Here is a 15,173-nt window from a genome sequence, read left to right as displayed (position 1 = left end):
TTTCCTGTATGAAGCACTGAAGCAGAGACGGAGGAAGCAGATTGATTGAGTTCTCTGTCAGCTCATTGGTCCCCTTAGCACTTCTGCTCTACACAGATCAACTTTACAGTAAGGCGCAGCATGCGCTCAAGATAAACAGATTTGTCTGAGCCTGGATTGCAAAGCAACACAGGATATTCATCTGCTCTGACCTACCCCTTTAAATTTCCCAGTCACAATAACTTTAAGGAGCTTTCTCCAAATGAAGAGGTGTACAGCTTCAGTAATAAAGTTTGGAATAAAACATCTTCCCTTGAATATTCTTGGGTGAAATTACTGTCTATAATGGCTACAACTCCAGAAGAATCAGAATTGTATTAGTTTCCTACTGGTACTCTAACTAATTCCCACAAACTCCGTGGCTTAAGACGACACAAATTTATCGTACAGTTGCAAGGCCAGAAGTCCAAAATGAATCTTACAGGGCTAAAAGTAAGGGATCAGCAAGGGTGCATTCTTTCTGGATACACAGAGAGAACCAGTACATCGCCTTTTCCAGCTTCCAGGGCTCACCAGCATTCTTTGGCTTGTGATTACATCATCCCCACCTCTGTTCCTTTGTCACATCTCCTCTGATGGTAACCCTCTTGCCTTCTTCTTACAAAGACCCTTGTGAGTACATTGGACTGACCACCCAGATAATCCAAGATAAACTCCCCATCTCAAAATCCTCAACCTATCACATCTGCAAAGTCCCTTGTCCCCTGTAAGGTTACCTACTTACAAGTTTCAGAGGTTAGAACATGGACACTTTAGGAGGCCATTAATCTGTCACTCACAGTTGCATACTCATTCTCATTGACTTTTGCCTTTGAAGAGCCAGACTGATCATTTGTACCAAATTACAAATAAACACTCACCTTTAGCTGTCACATATCTGGAACTTAGACTTTCCGAAAAAACCCTGCCATAATGTCGTCAGTTCATATGCATTTAAATTATGTTTGGAAGGAAAGAAATCTTCTATGTGCTAAGAACTTTCTACCCCAAGACACAACCCTTAGGAAGAGGAAGATAATATTGCAAACAGGAAAAAGATTAAACAACATGCACTTTTTTCTTTTAGGTTAGCAGTTTCATATTCTCTCTTGCCAAGCATTAAATTGTATATATTTCCTCCTTCCATTTCTCGATATTTCCTTCCAGTGAACCAGTGTGACTGAGACAGTGAAATCAGGCACTGAAGGCATGGAGTACTTGAACATATGTGCTATCTAACAATGGTGGACTCTGGCGAAAACAACTTCCCTGCTGTCTAATATTTCACCACGTGTCAGAAAATCAGTGATGAAATGTCATTTAAAATAAAGCATTCTGGTTTCTACCACATAGAGGCTAAGGTTCAGAGGTTAAGATCATGGGTTTTGATAACAGACCTAGGGTTGAACCTCTGGTGGGCAATTACTAGCCCCATGATACCAGACAAGTTTCTGATTCAATTCTGTAACCTGTTCTTTCCACTTAGTATTATGTTAACATGAGCATTTTCTCACATCATCAAAAAACTGTGATCAACTATTTAATGCCCATTCAATGCCACAGCCCAAACTAAAGCACAGAAAGTCTAACTGGCCTGCCTAAGATCTCAAAGTGACCTGGTAACATGGCGAGGAGTAAAACTACAGTTTCATGTTGGTTAGCCCTGTGTTCCCCCTACTCAACTTCTTTGGTTTGAATTCTAGGGCAACAACTTTCATAGAAAAGCTCCCACATTCTCATCTCAGTCAGACCACATCTATAGTTAACAGTTTAAGAGTAAGAGAATGGTGTCAAAAAACATAGAATTCTCAAAGTAGATAGGGGACGATGAGACTTTCTTCCCCATTCCTTCACCTCTTCCACTCCAAGCCCCACTCCCTAACCAGCTCTCACCCATACCTCTTATGGAGAGCAAGTGCTTGAAAAACCAGTGAAGGGACCAAGAGCTTGCTAGCATAATCACCCACCAAAGATATGCCATGAAAGTCAATATAATAAAAGAAAAATGTGCTTGTCTAGTAAATGGACCTCTTTGAAAAATCTTAAGTCCCCAGATTCTCCTTAGCTGTGCCCCTTGGCACAGGAATACAAAAGCAGAGCAGAAGAACAAGACAGGATCAAGAGAAAGGTATAGCTCAAAGCAGAAATCCAAACCTTTTACCCCCTCAGTCTTCTAACTCCTCTTCAATATTGCCACTTAAGAATCAATGCACATGAGAACTACATCAAAACAAAAAGTTTCAGCACAACTAAAGAAACAACAACACTAAAAGGCAACACACTGAATGGGAGAGAACATTTGTGAATGACATAAGCAATAAAGGGTTAGTATCCAAAATATATAAAGAACTTATAGAACTCGATACCAAAAAACCCCAAATAATCCAATTTAAAAATGGGCAGATGACATGAACAGATATTTCTCCAAAGAAGACATACATCTGGCCAACAGACACATGAAAAGATGCTCAACATCACTCATCATCAGGGAAATGCAAATCAAAACCACAATTTAAAAAAAAAATCATATAATGAAATAGCACCTCACACCTGTCAGAATGGCTAAAATCAACAACACAAGAAACAAAAGTGTTGGAGAAAATGTGAAGAAATGAGAATCCCATGCACTGTTGGTGGGAGTTCCAACTGGTGCAGGCACTGTGGAGGACAGTATGGAGGTTCCTCAAAAAGTTAAGAATAGAACTACCTTATGATCCAGTAATTGCCCTAGTGGGTATTTACCCAAGAAATACAAAGACACTAATTCAAAGGCATCTACGGACCCCATGTCTATTGCAGCATTATTTACAATAGCCAACATATGGAAGCAGCCCGTGTCCACACACACACACACACACACACACACACACACACACACAAGAATATTAGTCAGCCATAAAAAAAGGAATGATATCTTGACATTTGCAACAACATTGATAGAGCTAAAGAGTAAAACCCTAAATGAAATAAGTCAGTCAGAAAAAGACAAATACCATATGATCTCACTCATATGTGGAATTTAAGAAATAAAACAAATGAACAAAGGGAAAGAGAAAGAGAGAGACAAACCAAGAAACAGACTCTTAACTATAGAGAACAAACTGATGGTTACTAAATGGGAGGTGGGAGATGGGGAGGGTAAAAGAGATGATGGGGATAAAAAGTATACTTACCATGAGGAGCACTGAGAAATACATAGAATTGTTGAGTCACCATATTGTACACTGAAACTAACTTAACACTGTATGTTAACTATACTGGAACTAAAATTAAAAAAAAAAAGGAATCAGGCACACGAGAGACAAAGAAAATGACATTATGCAGGTTAATGTTGTGGTAGTCAAAACAAAAAGTCTTAGTAAGTTTCAGTAAGTCAGAGCAGCTTTAAGATATAATGTCCCCAAATTTGCACTTTTGATTTACTAAAAAATTCATTTACCTGCCTATAAATGCTTTTGAAGTAAATGTCTTCCAGTGAAGTGTCTCCAATGTCAGATTCATACTTAGCGACAATTGAAGCCAGTTAGGAAGATGTTGCTTCCCTGTCCATTATGTAGAAATTTCATGGATCTTGAATACATACTGCACAGACTCTAATGGCTGTTTACCTCTGACCCCTTTCTCCACTGCCTATCCTTTCATCTCCTGGATTTGAGTCTTGTCTGCCTAGAACTCAAGTACCTACTCGCCTCTCTTTCTTAGCTGAATTTTCTGGATGTGTATTCTTGCAAAAATGGGCCAATACCTACTTGCCTTATCATTTTCACTTTCTGTGAGCTCTCTGGCTTAGACACACGACTTGACTTACCCTTCCATATACACATGTGCACACACGCACGCACACACTCTCTCTCTCTCTCTTTCTCTCTCTCTTATAAGCACACTACTACACACTTAGTCCCAAATTCTTCAATTTACCTTGTCCTACTATTGCCGAACTACCAATGTAATGATTTCACAGAGGTGAAAGACCAATGCCTAGTAGTGTGTAGAATTTCAAGGAACTCAAATTCCACAACATTCCAGTCTGTATTTTACTTCTGCTCTGCCCTCATGGCACAGTGGTGAGATTTGAAGCTAATGAATTACCACCTTAATTGAGGCATGATAATTCAGTGCACGATTGCATGAAATGGCTGCCTTCTTGGCCATACCCTATATCCCATTCTCCCATTCATTTCTCTGCAGTCTTCATTGATTCAAGCTCTGAAGATTCAAGCTCATCTGAAATCCTGGATCTTCCTCCATGCTCAGTCATTAAAGACACTGCTGAGAAACTTAAAAGAGTCTTACAAAATGTTATTTGTATTTTTTACCTTCTACTATTACATCGATATTTACCTTGAAATGTTTTACTTCCAATATACAGTTGATGCTATGTTATCTCTATAATTCTTCTTAAAAAGTTTGACATAACATATACCACATGAGAGCTAATCGTTATTTTTTTATGGGCCCCTGGGTGACTCAGTCAGTTAAGGATCTGACTTCAGCTCAGGTCATGATCTCACAGTTGGTAAATTTGAGCTCCACTTTGGGTGAGCTCAAGCTCCCTTCAGGAGAGCTCTGCTTCTCTCACTTTGCCCCTCATGACATTCCCTCTCTCTGTGTCCCTCACTCACTTGTGCTCTCTCTCTCTTAAAAAAAGCATTATTTTTTAATGCAAATTCACAGATTATGCAAAAAGCAAAATTTAGAAATGTTTGAGAATAAAATGTATGCAATATCAGCAAATAAAACCAGACCAGAGAAATTAGTAACTACATTTTATATTTTTTTAAATATTAATTCTAGGCCTCACTTATCATATCCATAGTAAACAACATATGTCCAACCTTTGGCCTAGTATCAAAGCGCTACTTCTAAGCACTTCGTAAATATGGCCTGACTTAATCCTCTTACAACCTTGTGAAGTACATATTATTATCCCCTCATATCCCCATTTTAGAGTTGAAAAAACTAAAACCAGAGGGCTTAAGTAAATTGTCCAGTCATACAGCTAATGAATGATAGGGACAGGATTCAAGCCCAGGAAATTTCACTCCAAAGTCTATCCCTTAGATATGTGACTAATTTATTTACTACCTTTTTTTTTTTTTTAACTCTCTGCCTTGTCTCCTATACATCTCCTGCACTTCTCACCTCTCCTAAATTTATTCATCTACTCACTCACCCTTTTTCCCAGTTGGGCACTCTTACAACTTCACAGTTGTTTGTTTTGAAGGGGGGAGAGGGAGAAGAGTGGGGAAAAATGGGGAGAAAGAAGGAGGAAAAGAAGAAAAGAAGTAAGTAAAAGAGGAAGAAAAGAGAAAAAAGCTCAGACTATCATCCTTTATTTGCATTAAGATTACTCTCTGCTGCCCCCTGGAGATAATTTGGTGCTGATGCTTTCCATAAACTTATTTCATAAATTCAGCAACAGCAGCACTTTGAGATTTTGGTAACATTTTGATGTGATTTTGATTGCTTCACATTGCAATTACCTCACATTGCACATTTATTTACATATTTTGGAGGCTAGTTAAACATAACAAATGACTACTTGATGAGTAGTGTAGATATTAAAACGTAAAGAAATATTATTGAAAAGAATAATAATCTTCTGAGATGCCAGGATGGCTTAATAAAAACAGTAGTGTAAAGCAACGGATGGATTGGTGAATGCATGGATGCATGGGTAGATGGATGCATGGGTGAATGGGTGGATGGACCATAGATTCCATGCCTCATTCCACAGAAATTTGAAGTAAAATTGTCATAGGTTGAATATCCTGGAAAACAAACTCTAAAATGGAGTCTATGTGAAAGATGTTTATTAAAGAATAACCTTGAACTCATCACTTGTGAAAATGAAGGAACAGAAATTGGGGTGGGCAGAGCCAGAAATAAAACTACAAGGTAGGCCCACAAGTTCAGCTAACCCCACGGGGAGCTCTTGAGCTTGAACTGTTCTTTAGAGTTGTCATCTGTTATGCTAAAATGGACATATTTTTATACTGCTGCATTTATCAGTCCTTAGATATAGCTCTAAGAAGGTGCAAGGCCTTGGCTGAGGCAATCCATGAAGGGGCTGACTTTAACTAACAATACTATCAACACTGGAGCAGAAAATCCTTCCCTAAAGGAATCAGGTGGTACCTCACAATGTCTGCCATGTGGGTAAATGTTGGAAAATAATCAAATCTAATTCTGGCCTCAAGTACAGTGGTATGCCAGTCAACCAATTGTCTTTCACTCCCAAGAAACCAAATTACTAAATAGAAACCTTATTGAAAATGTAACCTTGGAGAGCTCTGCATTAAGATGCAGATGGAAAAGTGATCCCCACCCTGATCCCAGGACCCTCCCCTTCCTGCACCTTCTTCCCTACACCTTCTTCCGATGTCCCCACATCTCACTTCCCCAAAGGGAAACTAGACAAGGGGTGGGGAGCTGGCCAGAGGACGACCCCTTTCTCGTGGTATTAAAAGGAGGGATGGATGGCTGGGAGCCCCTCTACCTTTACCCTTTTCTAAAAATTCCCAGCCAGCTCTTCAATCAAGTGTTTGAGACCCTTCATTCCCTTTGGGCACCTTGAGTGAATCTTCAGTGATGATTTTGGCAACTTCAGGAGCAGATGGCAATTCTCACAGTGGGGCCTGGGGGTGGACTTTAGAGGTAATAATGTTATTTTCATCTATGAGTGACAACTGGGAAGGGGAAGTCCAGAAGAATACAGAAATGAATTGAAAAGAATGAAAAGCTAAGTCCTATATCTTAGCTAAAAACTAACATTCAGGCAAATTGTTCTATAAAGAGACAGGTAACATCTGATCTCTAAAATGGCCCAATTACTAGAGTCAAGAAGGGATAGGAAATTTGAAAAAGAAATACTCCAGAATGAGCCAAATGGGATTGCCTTAAATGTCTCAGAGAGTATTAAATTAATAATAAATTATTTCTATGTAACTTTCTAGTAAAAGAATGTGAAAAATGAAAAGCTGATACTTGTCTGTGATTTCGTTTAATTTACAAAGGACCTTTTTCAGGAGAATAACAAATGTTATGTTCATCTATCACGCTTTTAATATATCAGCAACTTAAAATTTGTTTCCAAATTACATTTTGACCATACTGCCTGTCTTTTATAAGACGATGTCATGTTTTCAAGAAATAACTAGAAAGCAGTCTAAGTTGGTTGAACTTTAAGGAATGAAATTTGGAAGTTTGAAAATGTCAGAATTTTTTTCCTAGTTTTGAAAGTAGCTGTTAAGATATGAACTCTGAAGTTAAACTTCTCCAATTCACGCTTCAGTTTTGCAACTTAGTTTTTGGTTACTATAATGTTTTTTCTATTCTTTTTATGTTTATTTGATTCCCTTTTTTAAAAATCTGCTGTCATTTTTATAATTTGTAGTTCTCTACCAAAACTTTAATTTTACTTTTGGTCTCTTTGAACATTAAAAGGGTATTTTAAAGTCTCTGATAATTCCAATATTGAAAGTGGCTGTGGGTAAATATTATCCACTGTTTCTTCTGGTTCTTTCTGTGAAGTTGTTCTCCTCATGTGCCAGGTATTGTGTTTTGTTTTTCAAACTGTGGAAATAATTTGAGGGCCTATAATGGTTTTATCTTCCTCCAGAGACAAATTTCATTTATTTCTGCCAGCTATCTGTGAATTTAGCCACCTGGGATCATCTTAATCCAATTTTAAGGACAGATTTTATAAACCACCAGGTGCCCAGAGTGGATTGCTCTATGTGAGGAATGGTTTTATTTTCTCCCCCTTCAACCGCCCTCTCCCCGGCCCCAAGAAGCTGTCAAAACATCCCTAATCTTTCAGTCAGTTCATCTATATCAATAAATATCCCAAAGTAAATGTAGTTCCAAATGCCAGCCTCACCAATTGTATTTTTTTCCCCTTGATCTTGACCAGGTAATTCTTTGTTACCTTGCAGGGTCCCAGATAAATTCCAGCAGAATTATAATCATAATAATTATTATTATTTTCTACTTTTCTTCACTGAGAAAGTTGGTCTAAATTCCTGTCTGCCATGACCAGATATAGAAGTCTCATCCTTTGAGTCTTTACTATTCCTCATCTCTCACAGCCCCTCAACAAATCTTTTTGATTATTCATCTAAATATTTCCTGAACTTGACCACTTTACCAGTCTCCACTATATTGGGTTAGGAAAGGAAAGGAAAGGAAAGGAAAGGAAAGGAAAGGAAAGGAAAGGAAAGGAAAGGAAAGGAAAGGGAGGAAGGAAGGAAGGAAGGAAGGAAGGAAGGAAGGAAGGAAGAAAGAAAGAAAGAAAGAAAGAAAGAAAGAAAGAAAGAAAGAAAGAAAGAAAAAAGAAAACAGGCTCAGTCAGTTAAAGGCAACTCTTGATTTCTGCTCAGGTCATGATCTCACTGTTGGTGAGATCAAACCCTGTGTCTGCACTGACAGTACACAACCTGCTGGGACTCTCTCTCCCTCTCTTTGCACCCCTCCCTCGCTCGTGCACTCAAAATTTTTTGAGAGAGAGCACAAAGGGGCAGGGGCAGAGAGAGGGGGACAGAGAATCCAAAGCAAGCTCTGCACTGACAGCTGGGAGCTCAACGTGTGGCCCGAACTCGCAAACTGAGAGATCATGACCTGAGATGAAGTCAGATGCTCAACCGACTGAGCCACCCAGTCAGGTGCCACATAAATAAGAAAGAAAGAAAGAAAGTAAGAAAGAAAGAAAGAAAGTAAGAAAGAAAGAAAGAAAGAAAAAGGAAGAAAGAGGGAGGGAGGGAGGGAGGAAGGAAGGAAGGAAGAAAAAGAGGATAAAATTATGAATTCCAAAGCATGGCTTTTAAGAATAAATCACTCTTGGGGCGCCTGGGTGGCTTAGTCAGTTGAGCGTCCGACTTTCGCTTAGGTCATGATCTCGCCGTTCGTGGGTTCGAGCCCCGCGTCGGGCTCTGTGCTGACTGCCAGCTCAGAGCCTGGATCCTGTTTCAGTCTGTGACTCCCTCTCTCTCTGACCCTTCCCTGCTCACGCTGTCTCTCTCTCTCTCTCCTAGAAATAAATAAAACATTAAAAAAAAAAAAGAATAAATCACTCTGTCACTTAACTGTTGGACAGCAGCAAAAAGATAGACAGCAGGAGCTGAAGAACCCTTGTGTTTGGTGGCATCTGCCATTTCATACAACTTCCCTAAGTCTGCTCTATTCAAATCTTTCTTTATTTTGGTCACCTGTTGCATTGATTATGTTAATGAAATGTAAAGGCTCAGATACTCCATTCAACAAATGTAAAAAATTTTAAAGTCAGAAGTCCTACATTAAGATATTTTTCCTTGAGTAGTTTTCGCGGCATTAACATCTATTTAAATTATTTTCCATTGACTGCTTTCCTACTAGTGATCTTTCTTTCTTGTATGCTTCATTTCTTCTGATTAAATTCTTTTTATTTAATATGCTGCCAATAGTTTTGGAGTGGTTAAACACTCTTTGAAAGTGTGTCAAGGGCAGGGCGCCTGAGTGGCTTAGTCGGTTAAGCGTCCGACTTTCGCTTAGGTCATGATCTCGCCGTTCGTGGGTTCGAGCCCCGCGTCGGGCTCTGTGCTGACTGCCAGCTCAGAGCCTGGAGCCTATTTCAGAGTCTGTATCTCCCTCTCTCTCTGACCCTCCCCTGCTCACGCTGTCTCTCTCTCTCTCTCTCCTAGAAATAAATAAAACATTAAAAAAAAAGTGCGTCAAGGGGAATTTCCTAAAGAATACTGTTAAGATTATCTCACCTTTGGGGGGAAAGAAAAGAAAAGGGTTATGAGACTTAAAAGTGTTTAGATGTTGAATGCTCTGTGTTGAGAAAAGGTAGATAAGATCTTTTTTTTTTTTTAGTGTTTCCATATTTTACTCAGCTGACAATGATAAAGCAATCAGATCTGTGAGAAGCAGGCCCAGCTTCTAACATATTTGTCTGAAGAGTGAGTCAACCAATTATGATTGAGCCCCTCTGGTTTCAGGAACCCTGGTGAGAATGAATCTAGTATAAGCTTACACCACAAGCTGATCTATAAACCCTAATTCTTCAAAACGAGAACCCCAGAAACAACAGCACCGGAAACACGAGCAGTCATTCCTCTATCTTCAAAAGCCAGTCACTATCACAATCTCTCTCTCGAGACACCTCCATCCAGAGGGAGGACGCCCTGAGTTTTGGGAGATACTTTTGGGAGAAAGGAAAGAGGCAATGATCTGAAGAGCAGGCTGCTTTCATCTTTGTTCATTGTACATGTTTTAAATAATTTCTGTTCTAAGATAATGCATTTTATGACCACTTAAATCTGGTTTATGATATGGAAAGGAGGAAAATAAACTATAACAATGGCTAAGGGTTAAGTTTTCCCAGGTGTTCCGTGAAAGGGAGGTATATGCAAAATGACCTCCAAAGGCCAAGAGCCATAAGTCTGAAGAAAAAGGCCAAAAGTCCAGCTTGATGAGAAATGGTTCATTAAGGGGGCTTACAGACAAGAGTGCATCTCTACAGACACAAGATGAGTAGAGCTCAGCCACCCCACCCCACCAAGGACCTGTTTGGATAGCCCCAGAGGCTGTGTACCTGCTGGAGGACCACCCGGGAGAATGTTTAACAATTGATGTAAGTCACAGTCATATCTCTGGATCAAAGTGTTATGCCTGGAGGGTATACTTAAGGTTGTGGCTCAAAAAAAAGGGAAAGAATGTGAAAGTGGGAGTCCTGTACCCAAGAAGGCTCTAGATCATAGAGCAGTCATCATGGTGGAATTGTCCAAGATGGACTTAGGAAGGAATATGTCACTGAATACTTGTTTCAGGCCCATGTGGAAGCAAATAACAACTCTTTGTCTCCTGGGATATCAGGATTAATGAATAAGACTCAATACACAGATTGGAACTAATTTGGGGAAAGTGACATGCTCAAGTATTTCCTAAATACCATTTTTGTTTTTAATGCCTTATTTACAGTCTTTTATTCCACTAGGTTTCTTCTTCCAAAAGCTATTCCCTTGAAGTACAAATACTAGATAATTCGATTATGCTCTATATACACGAATTTGGATGTCTATTAAAAGGGATTATTTCTACCCAATGACTTCAAGAGTCCATAGAAATAATGTTTCTACAAAGCAAAGAGGTGCATGATATAAAATTTACTTTCTATAGAAAGAAACAAAAATGACTTAGGGCTCAACATTTTTTTTTTAATGTTTTATTTATTTCTGAGAGGGAGACAGCATGAGCAGAGGAGGGTCAGAGAGAGAGTGAGACACAGAATCTGAACAGACGCCAGGCTCTGAGCTAGCCAGCCATCAGCCCAGAGCCCGACGCGGGGCTCAAACCCATGAACTGCGAGATCATGACCTGAGCCGAAGTCGGATGCCTAACCGACTGAGCCTCCCAGGTGCCCCAGGGCTCAACATTTTTTTAAATGTTCTTATTAAAAAGTAATATCTTCTTGCCAAAAACAATTTAAACTGTAGTATAAGATGATAAAAAAATAAAAGTGAAAATATTCCTCCAAGGTCTCCAATTTCCACTTCCTTCCCATTCCGTGCCCCATTTGTGGCAAACATAGTAATGTTTTCACAAAAGATACAAACATCCTATTCCCTAGAACATGTGAATGTGCTATGTGGCAAAAGGGATTTTGCAAGTGTGATTACATTAAGGAGTTTGAAATGGGGAGATAATTTTGTCTTATCTGGGTGGGTGCAATATAATCATAAAGGTCCGCATAAGGGGAAAGGGGAGCGCGGAGAGTCAGAGTCAAAAAGAAAGATGGAAGATACTATAGGCTGGCATTGAAGATGGAGGAAGGAATCATGAGCCAGTTATTTCAAGCTGCTCTAGAAGCTGGTAAAGGCAAGGAAGCCGATTCCCCTCTAGAACGTCCAGAAGGAACACAGCCTTGCTGACACCTTAATTCTAACCCAGTTAAAGCCAGGTTGGACTTCTGACCTCCAGAACCGTAAGACAACAAATCTGTGTTGTCATAAGTCACAAAATTTGTAATACTTTGTTATAGCAGCAATAGGAAATTAATACATCATTTACCACTGTGGTAATTGTATAGCCTTCCACAGTGTGTATAAAAGCCTGCTATGATTTTCTTTTATAATTTTATTTCCTTTATCAGGCCCACCCCTAATATTTGTGGAGCTGGGTAAGAGTGCAGGTATAGGCCCACATATTATACATCCAAGTATTTTAAAGTTATACATTAAAGTAAAAAATTGTTAAATAAAATATGTTCTATCCCCCCCTTAGTAAATATACCTTCGAGACAAAAATTTTTAAATGTAAACCTGTGGTTTGTATAAGAACATATACTGGCAAGAAATCAAAGATGGACACATTTAATTACTATTATGTAAGCCTGGGTGTTCTCTTAATGGTCCATGTATGTTTGGAAGTCATAAAACATATATAACTAATAACCAGTTAGATAATTATGTCATAAATCCTTTTCTTATTTCTACACAATTTAATTCCCCCCTTAGTGAACTGACCATTCATATGCTTTCCCCTGTTTTTTCTCTATTTGGGTGTATTTTTATAATATACTGAAGTTCCTTTTATTCTAGATATTAATCACCTCAGCTGCCTCCTGCTTCTATTTATTAAATAGTTCAGAAGAAGATAAAAGTCTACATATTTTTATTTTAAACTTTGACTCCAAGACAACATACAGATATATCTGATAGACTTGAAACGTGTATTTTGTTGTCTTATTTTTTTTACCACTATGAGAATCATCATTTTTTGATGATTCACACTATCTCTCTCTCTCTCGCTCTCTCTCAGAAATAAATAAAATATTAAAAAAAAGAAAAGATTCAATTTTAAATTTTTAAAAATGTATTCCATTTTAAAAGATCTACATTCTGTGTTTAGTCTTATGGTGGATAGTCTAACTCAATAAGTTCATATTTATGCTTATTTTTCCCTGTAAAGTTTTAAAGTTTATCAGTATCTAAATCTCTCCACCACAAAACCAAGACAAACCTCTAAGCTCACCCTACTGCCCCTACGGTCTTGTATGCCACCACCCACAACTCATCCCTGGCTGATATCCCCCAGAGCAGTGCTACTGAAAATGTGGTCCATTAACCAGCCCTGGTCCACAAATGGATATCAGTTTGTGATTAAAAACAAAAAAAGCTTTGTGTGTTGTAAATCAGCTGTATTACCAAGCATATAGTTTAGTCCTGCTGACATTTTTTTTTCTTAGCAAGATTTTCTCAATAAAAGAAACCAGGCATTGATTTACATTCTTGCATAAACTCCTCATCTCATTCAGATGGATAACAAACTCTTCTTGGATTGGCTGTTTAAGTAGCATTGGTCTAGACTAGAGTTTTAGTTCTGGATTTTAGAATATGTTTTTGTGTGTCCCTGCTTAGCAAATGAAATTTTGATTTTCATTTTCTTCAACACTTGAAAATGGCTGCTTGACTCTTTTCTTTCATCCATTGCTGCTACTCAGAAAGTTCTGTCTAACTTTTATTGCGTAGTAGTTGCCTTGTATTTATCCTTTGGAAAATTTTAAGTTGCTTTTTTACTTTGGTGTTCTAAAGTGTTAATTTTAATATATCCAGTTACATAGTTTCCTCATGAATTCTATATGAGCCCTTTTTTCTTAAATTTATTTATTTATTTTGAGAGAGACAGAGTCAGTGTGAGTGGGGGAGGGGCAGAGAGAGAGAGAGACAGAGAACCCAAGCAGGCTCTGCACTATCACCACGGAGCCCGGTGAGGGACTCAGACTCATGAAACCATGAGATCACGACGTGAGCCGAAACCAAGAGTCAGATGCTTAAACGACTCAGCCACCCAGGGGCTCCTGCATGAACCCTTTCAAACTGAAGTTCTTACATCTTCCGTTCCAGAGATTTTCAATAATTATTTTTCAAATACTAACAACCCTCCATTTATTTTACAGTGATTCCAATCATACCAATATTAACATTACCTCTCCTATCCTCAACAGCTCTTAACTTTTTTATTTGTTATCTTATTACTGCTTCCTAATTCTTGGGATTTTATCTCTTTCTTAAAATAGTCTCCAACATGATTGTCCACCTATTTTGTTCTTTAGCTGTATTCATTCTGCTATTCAAGTATTAAACCCATCATTGATATCTTTACTTCAACAATAATATATTGATATTCAGTATCTTTAATTGGTTCTTCTTTGAAACTTGCTGTTTCATATTTCCTATATTCTCCCATATCTCTCAGAGGATGCTTTTATTTTAAATTCTTTGTGCACCAGGTCTGTTCACTCTATTACTTCTAGAATAATTTTTTTTTCTTTCTGTGTTCATAAAGGGAGTCTGTGAATTCATATTACAGTGGTGAAATCAGTTAGCTACCTTGGCGAAGGACAAATGTCCGGGGAGAAGAGTGAAAGTCTAGGCCCTGGTTTGTACCGGTTTAGGCAGTAGAGGGGTCCATCACAGCATGAAGATGAACTGGCATTACATTATATGTTTAACCACTCCTTCTTTGCCCTCTTCCCACAAGATCCTGCCTATCAGGTAACTAACTCCCTGGTACCTCTACCCTAGGTGTTACTCCTTCATAAAAGTAATCACAAAAAATCTTTTGTAATGTATTATCCAGCCCATGAAGGAGGTGAATAAGCAGATTGGAGGGAATGTTCGAGGACCTAGCTGTATTCAAGTCCAGCTAAATACCCCAGGAAACACTGAGTCAACCTAGCATCTGCTGTTCATACCAATTCAGACACTAATGTTTAGTGCAAACGACCCTTTAGAGGCCCCATACTTCATTACAGGTAGCTAATGCAATGACCTCCCACAACACTTTGGTTTTTCCATGTTCTACTAAAAAGACTAGAGCAGATTTGTCCCACTTTTCTCGAAAATCTTCAGAGAAGTCATTTGTATTTAGAGCAGAACCTGGAATATAACTTCTCTATAAGTAAACAATCTCATAATAGCTGTAGATGAGAAACCTCTCATTTTTAAATCATTTTACCTTTTAATCTATGTAAAGAGTTAACATAGCAGGCTTGTGACTGCAGTCCCCAGAAAGGCTTGTTTACAGAGTGGCGTTTGGCTGGTGTCTGGGAATGTAATTAGAAAACTCTCCCTAGGTGATAACAGTGACTCACTGTACCTATCCTGTTTGTATGC

Source organism: Crocuta crocuta, unplaced genomic scaffold (genome assembly GCF_008692635.1).
Source record: "Crocuta crocuta isolate KB4526 unplaced genomic scaffold, BGI_CrCroc_1.0 scaffold56, whole genome shotgun sequence".
In the NCBI taxonomy this organism is placed as follows: Eukaryota; Metazoa; Chordata; class Mammalia; order Carnivora; family Hyaenidae; genus Crocuta; species Crocuta crocuta.
This window is presented reverse-complemented; position numbering follows the sequence as displayed.